This window comes from Hemicordylus capensis, chromosome 4, assembly GCF_027244095.1.
Source record: "Hemicordylus capensis ecotype Gifberg chromosome 4, rHemCap1.1.pri, whole genome shotgun sequence".
NCBI classification, from domain to species: domain Eukaryota; kingdom Metazoa; phylum Chordata; class Lepidosauria; order Squamata; family Cordylidae; genus Hemicordylus; species Hemicordylus capensis.
The window spans coordinates 287,927,901-287,940,143 of record NC_069660.1 but is presented as its reverse complement, the minus strand read 5'-3'; the positions used below and the strand labels follow the sequence as shown (position 1 = coordinate 287,940,143).

Sequence of the window (12,243 nt, the reverse complement as noted above, 5' to 3'; positions counted from 1 at the left end):
TATGGCAATAAAGTGTGGAATATTCAAAGCTTTCATGCAACTTTCAAGCGCGATCTTGCTCCCCGTACACATACTGCTGCAGGCTTCCTTAGTGTGATCTTTGTGCAGAGACCTTGCACCATTTTCACAGGGCCACCTGTATTCCAAGGAGAAACCACCCTTTCCTCAAGTCACCACAAAAGTGGTAACGAAAAAGGACAGAATCTTCTCGGAATGCAAGAGCTGGCCAGCAGGTGGTGCTGCAAAAATTGTGCAAGCTCCCTGCTTGGCATGTGTACAGAGGGTAGGATCAAGCTAGGGAGTCGCATGATCCTGTGGCAGTGTGCCTGTGGCCGTGTGCATAGGAGAGTAAGATTGCTCTTGGAATGCGCACAAAAGCTTCAAATATTCCACACTTTATTGCTGTATGGAAGTGTGTCGAGGAGAAGGTGGAATCTACCTTTTAACGATTGGTAAAAACTTTGCAGCCCAGCCTCCTGCCCCGCTTTGTGCCTCCCCCACCGCCCTGGCTGCTCACCTGGCCTCACCTGAAGGCACAAGGCATGCAGCAGTCAGCTGAGTGGCATGGAAGTGCCCTGTGCCAACGCACCAGCCAGGTGAGCAGCCGAGGTGGTGTGTGGGGCATTCATTGGGGCGGGATGCTGGGTGGCGGTGGGTGATTTTACTGCTAGTTAAAGGTAGACTCTGCCTCCTCCTGCTCTGCCCCATTCCCCCAGCCTCCACTCGCTGCCACTGAGATTGGTTACTATTTGTAGCAGAGAATGTTTGGCAACTATTAAGCTAATGGTATGTACACTAGGATTCCTGTTGTCGTCATTATTTATTTGTTTATTTATACGATTTCTATACCGCCCTTCCAAAAATGGCTCAGGGCGGTTTACACAGAGAAATAATAAATAAATAAGATGGATCCCTGTCCCCAAAGGGCTCACAATCTAAAACATAAGACAGACACCAGCAACAGTCACTGGAGGTACTGTGCTGGGGGTGGGTAGGGCCAGTTACTCTCCCCCTGCTGAATAAAAGAGAATCACCATGTTAAAAGGTGCCTCTTTGCCAAGTTAGCAGAGGAGAGTCATTAGAGTCTGGTGTTTTGTTTTAATCTAAGCAGGTTTTGAATGGCTTATGCAAAAGGTCTGCCTTATAATTCCTCCTAGAGTTTATATCTTAAAAGACTTCCCAATACCATATTTATGTTCCTGTCTCTTTCTCCCTGTTCACAGTACAATAACGTTATGGACTTCCAACTACTCGGTGAACGACTGGTGAATTAATGAACACTGTTATCCTGCCTGAGGCATTCTTTGCTTACAGCAAGAGTGGCAATTCCTTAAGCAGTGGATTCTTTTGCTAGCTGGAATAACTGGTGCAAAGTTTCAAAATGAATTTGCATTTATTCTGCCAGCTTTTCCTGTGCCAGTAATGTTGGTGCTTTGTTAAAAACAAACAGCACTGAAGCATTGTAGAGATGAAGAAGAATCGAATGTGGGCAGAAGTCACGCTATACTGCAATCAATGAACTGGTTCCCGTTAATATATATTCAAGTGGTGTCAATGAATTAATATAATATAGCTGTCAGGACTCTCCCCCAATGCCCAGTGGGGCAGGGCACTCACCTGACCGGGTATTGAGCAGATCAAGGGCTGGGGGTTGCCTGGCCATGCACGAAGCTGACGAAGGCCATGCTGGGAGGCAGGGGAGAGCAAGGAAGTCGGGAGGACAGCTGCCCTTGACTAGGCCAGGATGGCCTGGCAGGCCGTTGCCTGGCTGTAGCCTGGAGCTAGCAGGTCCCTTCCCTCTGCAGAAACCCTGGGAGATGATGATGCAGGGAGAAGAAATGGAGTCCTGTAAGGTGGCCCCTTGAAGGGCTAACAGACAGAATACAGGAGGCCGGAAATGGAAGCCAGGCGAGGGGTTAAGGGGGGTGGCGGCTGACCCTGAGCACATATATACGGGGCTTGAAGCCCGTGATGAGGAGGCTGGTGGAGGGGGGCTGCCTGTATGGGTTCCTGGGGAGGAGCAAAGCATTCCCTCTCCCTGGCAGATGGTGGAGGAACAGGGTGCTTAAAATCCCCTCCCCGTCCTTCTGAGGCCTGTATGCCAAGGGGTTGTGAGGCTTGTGCAGAGGAAAGGCCACAATCGCTGTGCAAAATGCATGGTTTCCTAGGTGTATTTTTTCAGTAGCTAAACACAGCCAATGGCTAGAGATCAGATACAAGAAATCCAGGCTCGCGTTGGTTATAAAGACAGTGGGTGTGGCTCTCCCTCAGTCACCCCACTGCGATGACTGCAGTGGGGACATAATGAGGCTCTATCCTGTGTGGTGGTGAGGACTGCTGAGGGCCAAACCACATGTGATGTTAAACCCCTCAATCAGTGATGAGCTTAACAAAGTAGTCAACCAGAAGTGTTACTTTTACATTAAAAACAACAAAAACTGCCACAGCAGGCCCAATCCAGCCAAGGACTGTAGCATGGAGCAAGGCGTCATGACCCAGACCTTTATTTACACTTATATCCTGTTGGGATGTGCATGAACCGGTCTGCGGGCCATGCTAGAGGCCTGCGAACCGGTTCACAAATGGCCCAGTCTGGCAGTCCGACGCTGGGGTGTCGCTTTAAGGGCAGGCGGGTTGTACTTAACCCTCCTGCCACTTTTCCCCTTCTGGCACTCCATTTTATAGTGAAATTTTCGGGGCGGCATCGTTCCTCCCTGCCGCCCCTGCTTGCTTGTTGCCTGTAAAAAGCAATAGTAACTCCTGTGCATGCGCGTGCTGCACATGCGCATGTGCAGGAGTTACTTCCTCTTTTTACAGGCAACAAAGGGGTAAGGGGGTAGGGGCGGCAGGGAGGAACACTGCCACCCCGAAAATTTCACTTTAAAATGGAGCACCGGGGAGGGAAAAGCAGTGGGGGGGGTAAGTACAACCCCCCCTTAAAGCAACTCCCCCGGGGTCGGACCGCACCTCCGTGGTCCGTGCACATCCCTAATATCCTGGTCTTCCTCTGAGGAGCTCAGTACATGGTTTTTTTTATCCTCACTACACCCCTGTGAGGTAGGTTAGGCTGAGAAATACAGGACTGGCTCAGAGTCACCCAGTAAGTTTCATGGTTGAATGGATATTTGAACTCGGGTCTTCCCAGTCCTAGTCCACTATGCTGTGCTGGCTCTATGCTGACCTGAGACAACAGTCAGGATTCCAAGTAGCCAGGCAAATCCTTGGTGCCAACAGTCGTTGCCAAGCTGGAGGCCCCAGGCCCCAGCAGCGAGATGGACTGGGGCAATGAGGGATCCTGAGGACCTGAACCCAGACCCCCAGAAATGGTACCTGCTGACCTGAGCCAGACTTACCAGAGGGGCCAGACCTGGATCTGTCATGAACCTCTTGTTCTTCAGTATCCACTTATTGATGCAGGGAATGCATCAGGTGGGAGATGGCTGAGAGACACTCAGCTCCAGGCTTGGGGACTGCCCTTTAAGGACCCGCACCTGACAACACAGGGGTGGAGCCTGAGGGAGGTAGCAGGGCCCTGAAGACATACCTTGTTTCCCAGGCTTTTAATTGAAATCTAAATTTTAATGTGTGTTTGTTTATTGAGATTTTATCTGTGTTATGAATTTTAACTGTCTTATACAGTTTTATGTTTTAATTTTTATACCACCTGGGGGATTTCTGTATCAGGCAATATAGAAATTCAATCAATCAATCATAAATTCATACATACATACATACATACATACAAGATTGGCTGGAGCTGGGATTCTGTTGGATCGGTGTGTTCCCTCAGTGCTCTTGAAGCTCCTGCAGCCTGATTGGGCTTTGCCTGGCCTGGTGGGCAGGCCCTCGGGGGAAGTCAGGACAGGACACCGGGTGGGGAAGGGGGGGTGGTTTAACACTTTCTGCCTGTGGTGTTTTTGTGCTAAAAATTGCCCCCCCCACCCGGGTGGTTCTATCCTGCATGGCTCTATCCCAGGGATTCTCAACGTTGGGTCTCCAGATGTTATTGGACTTCAACTCCCATAGTCCCCCGCCCCAGTGGCCTTTGACTGGGGATTATGGGAGTTGAAGTCCAATAACATTTGGGGACCCAACATTGAGAATCCCTGCTCTATCCTATTTGCATCAAATAGCTGCTTCAGAGACAAATAGCCACTTTGGGAGGAGTGATTTTTAGTGCAAAAATGGTGCAGGGGGAAATATTAAATTTTTAACTGCATGAATGTTGACAAGCTTTGCATAGGTATCAATTTGGCTTTTTGTTATATTTTTAAATTCCACTTTCTGCTTATTGTGTAATATATGGGTACCGAATAGTTTCCTTGCCTTTTAGCTTTCTCTCCCATTTTACCCATCCTTTCCCTGATTCTGATGCATTTTCAGTATCCCATATTCAACATGTGTGCCTCTGAGGCACTATCTCTTGTTTTGAGGGGTGTAGCTAGATGGGGAGATGAGGGGGAGGGCCTTAGCTCAGAGGTGGAGCTCATGCTTTGCACATGCAAAGGTCCCAGTTTCTATCCCTGGCATCTTCAATTGGGGCTGAGAAAAGAACCCTGTCTGGAACCCTGGAGAGCTGCTGCTGCCAGTCAGTGAAGTCAGTACTGAGCTTGATGGACCAATGGACTGACTCTGTATACAGCAGCTTCCTATGTTCACCTGTGATCAGGATTTTCGGTGTCACAGCTATGTTTGATTGTATAATCTGTTTGGAACTGTAGTGCTGGGGGGAGGGATTAACCTTCCCCCTCATGCTGTTTTCCAAATTAAAATCCTTCCCTCCAAGCTGCTATTTGCCCCCATAGGGGAATACATGCAGGTACTGTATGGTTCTTCTGGTTTAGCCCTGAAGCATTCATTTCTCATTCTGCTGTACGTTCATACCGAGCAACATCTGATACTGTATTTTTGTGTGTGTGATAGCAGCCAAGAAGCGAGTGCTAAAGATCAAGGGTGTGAGATCTGACTTTGCCCCCTCCTGCTGTCATCAAAGCAGAAAACCTTTGAAAGGGTTTTGACTTTAGGCCCATGAGCCAAAGTTGTGTGTGAAAATATGTTTAAGGCAGCAAGCCTTCGCTCTTTATAGCATTAAGTTGTGGTCATGAAGTTCAACACTACATATTCTCTCTCTCTCTTTCTCCCCACCCCCCTGGAAGGAAAAACATCGCAAGTGTGTGTGTAGGGCTGATCCTACCAAAAGTCAACGTCAAGCTAGAATAATGCACTTCTGTACTGCTGAAGACAATCAATAGGTGTTCACTGTTACCATAGAGACTTTTTTTCAGCTCATTGATACAACTTGTACAGGGTATTTCAGGCCTCATTAAGAAGTAAGATAGTTATTATTATTTTTTAAGTGATCACTCACATTTATTACATTTCTGTACTAAACAAATCAATGATGTCCGGGTGCTTTACAAACTTTGCAATTAGAAGCGAACAAAAACAGTTAAATAAACATCAACAGCAACCCTCTGTATATGGCAAATAATTGTTGGAGATGAATTTCCAGTGCATCGACCTTTTGCACCAACTGTCCTAATGACCACTAGGGGCATTGGGAGTAGAGACCGTGAGTCAGGGTCTCCCTATCTGCCCCTACTCTATGACCCCTGAACTGACTCTGCAGCCCTTCCTGTCCTGAGTCACAATCCTTCCTTTCCTCCTAGAGAGCAGATGGAAACATCTCTCTCTCTCTCTCTCCTCACCTATCCACTATGTAGCCCTTTAGATTAGATATAGGTCTTTCCTGTCTAAGTGTATTTAACCAATAAATGTTTAGTGTTTAGTCACACAAGGATCTCCATGTGTTTTCTCTAAATAGCTGCAATATCACAACCATCCTCTGCTACCTACTCTGTAACTGGAGTGTGTGCTCATTCCTCAGTGCTCTGCTGTTTCACCTATTGTGGGTAAAAACCAACAACCTCTAACAATAATCTGATCTGAACAGTATTTGAATACTTTCTCCATACCAAAATGTTCATGAGCAGGCATTGTTGATATTGCAGGTAAAATGGTGGAACAGCTGAGGGGAGAAATACTTTGAAAGAGAGCATTGTCATTATGCTTCAGTGTTAATTTACATTGCTTTTACAACAACATTTTAGGAGTCTATATTGCCATCAACATATTTTGCATTTAATCCAATCAACTGACATCTTTCCTTTTTAACCAGTTACCACCTTCTTTCCCATGCCTTTACCCAACCCTTAATTCCTAACATGAGAGCCATCCAGATTCAAGTTTAAACAGAATTTTGGAGTGCATATGGAGGGACAATTCAAGTTATCGCCCCTCTTTCGCAATTAAAGGACTTCCCAACAGCACCTTGGGATGTCCTTTAGTGATGTCAGGGTGGGCACGTTTTTGGCATGTCCCTGCCCTGAGCTCATGTGCTGGAGGCCTTTTAAAACAATTAACTGAAGCTTTAGGTCCAGAATATAACATGATTTTATTTTCTGATGCTTTGCTTTAAAGTTCCGGTCTGGTAGATGGGGCAGCAAAAGGTGAAGTGGGAAATATTATAGTGGGAACAGCCACTACTCCTTGGAGTTGTTCCCGAGTGCATTGCATAGTGCCTTAGTATTCTCCACCCATTTACATGCAAATACACTAGAGAGATGATGCATCCACCCACTCACTTAGACATTTATTTCTAAAGGTTCTGGGGAAGGAGCTGGATGCTGAAGAATACAACGCCAGTAACTTGCATGGAAAAAAAGTGAAAAAGGCATCGCGCAAACACAGAGACAAAATAGGGACAGAGCCCAGGAAACAGGGACTGTCCCTGGTAAAAAGGGGTGGGTAGAGCCTATGTACAAGGTTGTATATGGATTGTGACAATATAATGTGTGTGAAGCACCTCCAAATGTTCTAAAATGCCCATGCTAGGTGTTTCTTTTAGCAGACCACAACAGAAACATTCATATAGAAATAACAGCCTGCTGCATTTCAGTTAGAAAAGTTAGAGGTGTACTGGTCCTTTGGATTTTGCCATGAGTACTGTTTCAGTCCTTCGTGTGGGGCATGCTTGCATATATTTTAATGTGTCTGTGTACTGGCTAGGGGGATGGAGTCACTGTGTTTTGTTTGTCTGCTTCTTAACTTGCTGTCCTGAATTCAAACTGAGAGGTTCATAAGAGACTGCAAGGCTCTTCACACGAAAGAGGGGGGTGTTCAGGGAGAGCGGGTTTGACCTGCTCTCCCCGCAGATGATTGCTCAGTTGTCCCTGGGTGGCCAGATCAGCTGCCCAGATGGTTACTGGCTCCATCACACAGAGCCAGTGCGAGTGGCAGGGGCTGGGGGCCTCTTGGTCCCCGGAATGTGCAGTGCCTTCTGGGGAGCTCCTGACGCTGGGAGGCTCATTGTAGCCTCCTCGTTGAGAGGCTACTTGTGAGTCGGTGCGGTGCGAAGCCATACCAGCACATGCTCACAACCCGTTTTTGGGGCCCCCTCACACCCGAAACCTGAGTTAAGAGGCGGGCTACCCACCCAGGAGGGTGTGCTGCTGCACCACTGCCAGGAGCCATTCAGCTCCTGTTGGTTCTCACACGTGGCTAAAACTGGGCTGGGCTTCCCCAGCCCGATTTTTAGCTGCATGTGAGAATAGCCTCTGCTATTATTTTATTTTATTTATTACATGTATAAACCGCTCTGGGCGGCGTACAACAAGCTACTCTCTTTATTGTTTCCTTAGTCTATGTTTTAGTTAATAATCAATATAAAATGCTTGTTTCTCCATTCAAGTTGCTTCCTGTACCGTTACTTATAGAGGATAAGTAATTTCTCTGCAACCTGGGTGACCAGATAGAGAGGAAGAGGCATCTACAGCCTTGTTATCGTGTCCCCTCTAGGATTCAGCAATGTCTGTGATGCCGAGAGTGTGCCAGACAGCTATGTCCCCCCACCACTGAACTGATGTGCTGGCCAGCCATGCCTCCTGAACATTGGCTCGTCCAGCGGTGCCTGCAAAGGGCAGTGATGAATATGCAGAGGCTTCCATCATTTGCAACCCTGCCCTGCATGGGGCATGTATCTTTCACAATTGTCAAAGGAGTGAGCATGTTGGCAGGTGCAGCTTGTCATACAGGGGTGAATAAAAGCGGCAGCTGTCGACTTTCTTTCTTCTATGCAAGCAGCTACTCAAGATCTAGAAGACTTTTGCAGAAAGAAACGAAGACATCTGAAATTTTTAAAAGATGCCTTTGTCATTTCTAGTCTGTCATGCTTAGGAAAGCAAGGAAAGGAAAAAATACCCCAGATCCATGATTTCCCCCAGATTGGCAGTTGGAAAATAGCCATCCTTCTTCGGAGGAGTTTCAGTTCAGTTTAAAGGTCAGCAGATCTTATCTGCAGTGTCGCATCAAGAATTTCACCTGGGAAGTGTTCAGCAATTGCCTGTCAGAGTTTTGTTTCTTCATCTTAGAAGCAAACAAATCCTAGAAAAGCACTCCTATGCAGTGTAATTTCCCCTTTAAAAAGATAACATAATATACATATTGTAATAAAAGAGTAGAAAAGCAAAAGGAAGCACCATCCCAATGTAAAGGGATAGGACAAGCTCTGGGCACCTTTAGAACAGCTGTGAATCTTGCATGTCAACTGGGTTAGGTGATCTGGAATTAACTCTTGTGTCTTTTAGCCTCCTGTGGGGGAAACGCTTCGTTCTTCCTTTGTGGTCCAAATCCTGTATTCTGTTCATTGGAGCTCATTTTCCAAACATGCCACAGGCTTTTGTTAAAGATGGATCTCTTATGCATTTCCCCTTCAGTTCAGTTCATTCGAAGTAAAAACAAAAAACAAAACAGCATGAGAAACCGGCTAAGTATTTGTGGCATGCAGTGAAATATTGGACCATTGTCTGGTGAAAGGAAATAATCTCCCCAGCTTTCTGGGTCTAAAGCTTTATTGCAACTTGCTCCACTCTTTGGAAATGGGAAATGCTTCCTTTGCCATTTCTTTCTGTTGGCATAACAGAGTTTATGGGTGATTGCTGGCACTGTTATGCAAGTATGGGTTATCACTCAAAGAGGCAACAAATGGATGTAATTATATCCTGTTGCACCCTGTGGCTTCACAGCAGTGAATCTGAAAGCATGGCAGCTCTTTCTGTACATAAAGTACTTCAGTTCAGATAGGACAGGACTATCATGCTCTGTTATCAAACTAGCTGCAGAAAAGCAATTTTTGGTATGGTAAGCTCTAAATTGGTCAATGTAGAAACTCAGTATCTTTGAGAAGAAGGTGTATTTAGAGTATTATTTTAATGGACTTGATCAAATATTTCTGACTTCATTAAGGTAGATTATTATCCTGTAAAATGAGAAGAAATCTTGAATAATAGCAGGCACCGAAAAGCTAGAGAGAAGCAAAAAGAGAAAAGGAAATTGTTAATTTCCACCTCCAGCCTCAGAGGCAAGGTGCCTCTAAATTACAGTTGCAGGGGAGCAACAGCAGGAGAGAGGGCATGCACATACTTCTTGCCTGTGGGCTTCTCAGAGGCATCTGGTGGGCCACTGTGTGAAACAGGATGCTGGACTAGATAGGCCTTGGGCTTGATCCAGCAGGGCTGTTCTTATGTTCTTATATTAATAAACTGCGCCCGGCTCCCCATTGTATGGAAATTGCTGCAGTATTCCATAGGCTGAAACTAAAGAGATAATTTCATTTGCTATGGACATTAATGTTTCCCACATAATTTCTGCAACAGCTGCTTCCCTCCAGCAACATTTCTGTCACCTCAGAACTGCAAACTAGCACACTCCAGCCTTGGAATAATTTATAAGGAGGGAAAGCAAGCAGCACCCAACCTGGCTATGCAAATATACATTGATGTGAGCTGGCAGTCTGAAAGACCGTTTTAATTCTGCACCCTTGACTGGGCAAATGTGATCATATAGCATCAGAGGGACATAATTTTTTAACCTTGTCTGTCTTTTCAAAAAAGAAATGGCAGCTGTAAGGTTCCCCTGGGTCCGTGCTTCCTGCAGCAGGCATGGAAGAAGCGCAAAGGAAAGAACCAGAGAAGGGATGTGGGCTAGGGGAAGCCACAGCTGCATTTTCTTTTCTTTAAAAAATCAAACTTAAAACCTATTTGGCTCATCTGCGTTGTTAATCTTGAATGATGCGCTCTGCATGCAATTGATTCGCTGCTTTCCATTTATGGCGCTGTAGGCAGAATGGTAAGCCACGCCTCCAGGTTGCTTGGCTGGCCACACTGCCTGCACACTGTATAGCAGGGATTCTCAATGTTGGGTCCCCAGAAGTTATTGGACTTCAACTCCCATAATCCCCAGCCCCAGTGGCCTTTGGTTGGGGATTATGGGAATTGAAGTCCAATAACTTCTGGGGACCCAGCACTGAGAATCCCTGCTGTATACCATGCCTGTTACTGCTTGGTCACCCCCCACCCCACATCCACAGTCACCGTATATATCCACTTTCATCCGTGAAATGTTGGAAGGTATGTTACTACAGTCTTAGATCTGGATGGGAGTTATACTGAGCCTGCTCTATTTGGCACCTTCCCTCAGGCACTGAGTACCCTGCATTGAGGAGCCCCTGCTAAGTTTCTAAGGATCCCCAGGAAGTTTTTCACACATGGCTTTATGGTGAGGAGTATCCAAGGGGCAAGTGAGCTTCTCATTCGAATCATGTCATTTAAATTCGGAGGATGATTGGGGCTGTTCCTATAGATGTGGTTCCTCTGCACATTCCCTGTGAATATTTTTTCTGTGCACGGTTGCACAGCTTGCTCCGGGTTTTTCTCCAGCCATTGGCTTCCTAGATGAGACAGGATGCCATGCCTTTCTTCCCTGCCCCCCCAATAGCACATGTGTGATGTACTTTCATGATTTTTTTTTTTAATTATGAAAGTCAGGGTTCCACAAGAATGACTACTCAGAACAACAGCACGTGATTCTCTTTCTCCGCTCATTATCTCAGCTTTAAAAACTGATCCTGCAGTCCTTGACTTTGTTGATTTCTGCCCATGACTTTGTTGATTTCTGCCTGTGACTCCAGCCTCCTTTTAACTGAGTGCCCCCCCCTCATTTCACTGTCCGAGTTGTGGAACAGGGGATTGTTTTGTAGCAACACAAAGTGCTTTGTACCCCACGCCTGGGTGTGTGTGTTGAGGGGGAGGATGTCTCAGGATGCTGGAACACGTTTCACATGTGGCAGCTCATAACGGGCATTTGTGCATTCCTGCTCATGCATTTAATTGAAGGCTGAAATAACCCCCGAGGTATGTTCTTCACTCTTATATAATTGACTTAACATTTCTGCTGTTTTGTGAAAGAGTATTTTATCATTTGTAGTTCTGATATCAGATTAGATGCTATTGTAATTGAATCCTTATACATTTTGAAGTCATTACAGGTGGACCTCGCTATACAGGGTCCCAACACCCACAGCTCCATGTATTTGTGGTCAGGTAATTGATACCCAACCTTAAAAAAGGGTTAAATTTTGTATATCCATGGTTTTGGAATCTGTGGCCGGAAATGAATTCCGAGGTCATTTCTGGCCACCATTTTGAGGAGATAAGCCATTTTGTGTTAAAATAAAATCCACAAATTTTTCATGGGAAAATGGCAAATTTGGTACTTTGAGGCAGCATTGCTGGACAGCTGCAAACTCGCAGAGCATGGCATGGCACTTTACTTAAATTATTTCCACCTTTTTTCACCAATCATTGCCTCAATGCCTCGTTTAACTGTGGTTCCGTTATCCGCGGTTGTAGTGGAGAATGGAACCCCCCATGGATAACGAGGTCTACCTGTATATACATGTAGTCAGATCCTCTATGAAAAGCTTAACTAAGAAAATAAACTGTTTGATTAGATACTTGAAATGAATAATTTGGGCTTTTAATACTTTGATGTCCACTTTTTAGGAAATTGAATTTGCCAATGATTCTCTTCTAAAAGTGAAAAGTTACATTGAAGTATACATGGAACAGCCAATGGATCTTACCTTAACTTTAGTTGAACTGGAATCTAATGAAACTGTTTGGAAGGCAAAGCTAAGAGAATGTAAGTGTTCATTAACTGTCTGAAAATGTGGAGAGCTGCTGCCAGTCAATGCAGACAATATTGAGCCAGCACTGATACAGTTAAAAAGTGTGGAAAGGGGCAGAACTGCCTCCATGCACACTTTGTACGTAAAAGAGTTGCCAGGCCCCCTGGAATTCTGGGTGTTGGAAGTGAAGGACTATGTGCTGTCTCTTGTCTCAATGA

At 45.7% G+C, this 12,243-nt stretch overlaps 1 protein-coding gene across 1 annotated transcript in view; it reads left to right on the top strand.

Moving 5' to 3' along the window:
* Positions 1-12,243, top strand: part of NCALD (neurocalcin delta) — a 238,427-nt gene that overhangs the window by 19,247 nt on the left and 206,937 nt on the right. The window lies entirely within an intron of this gene.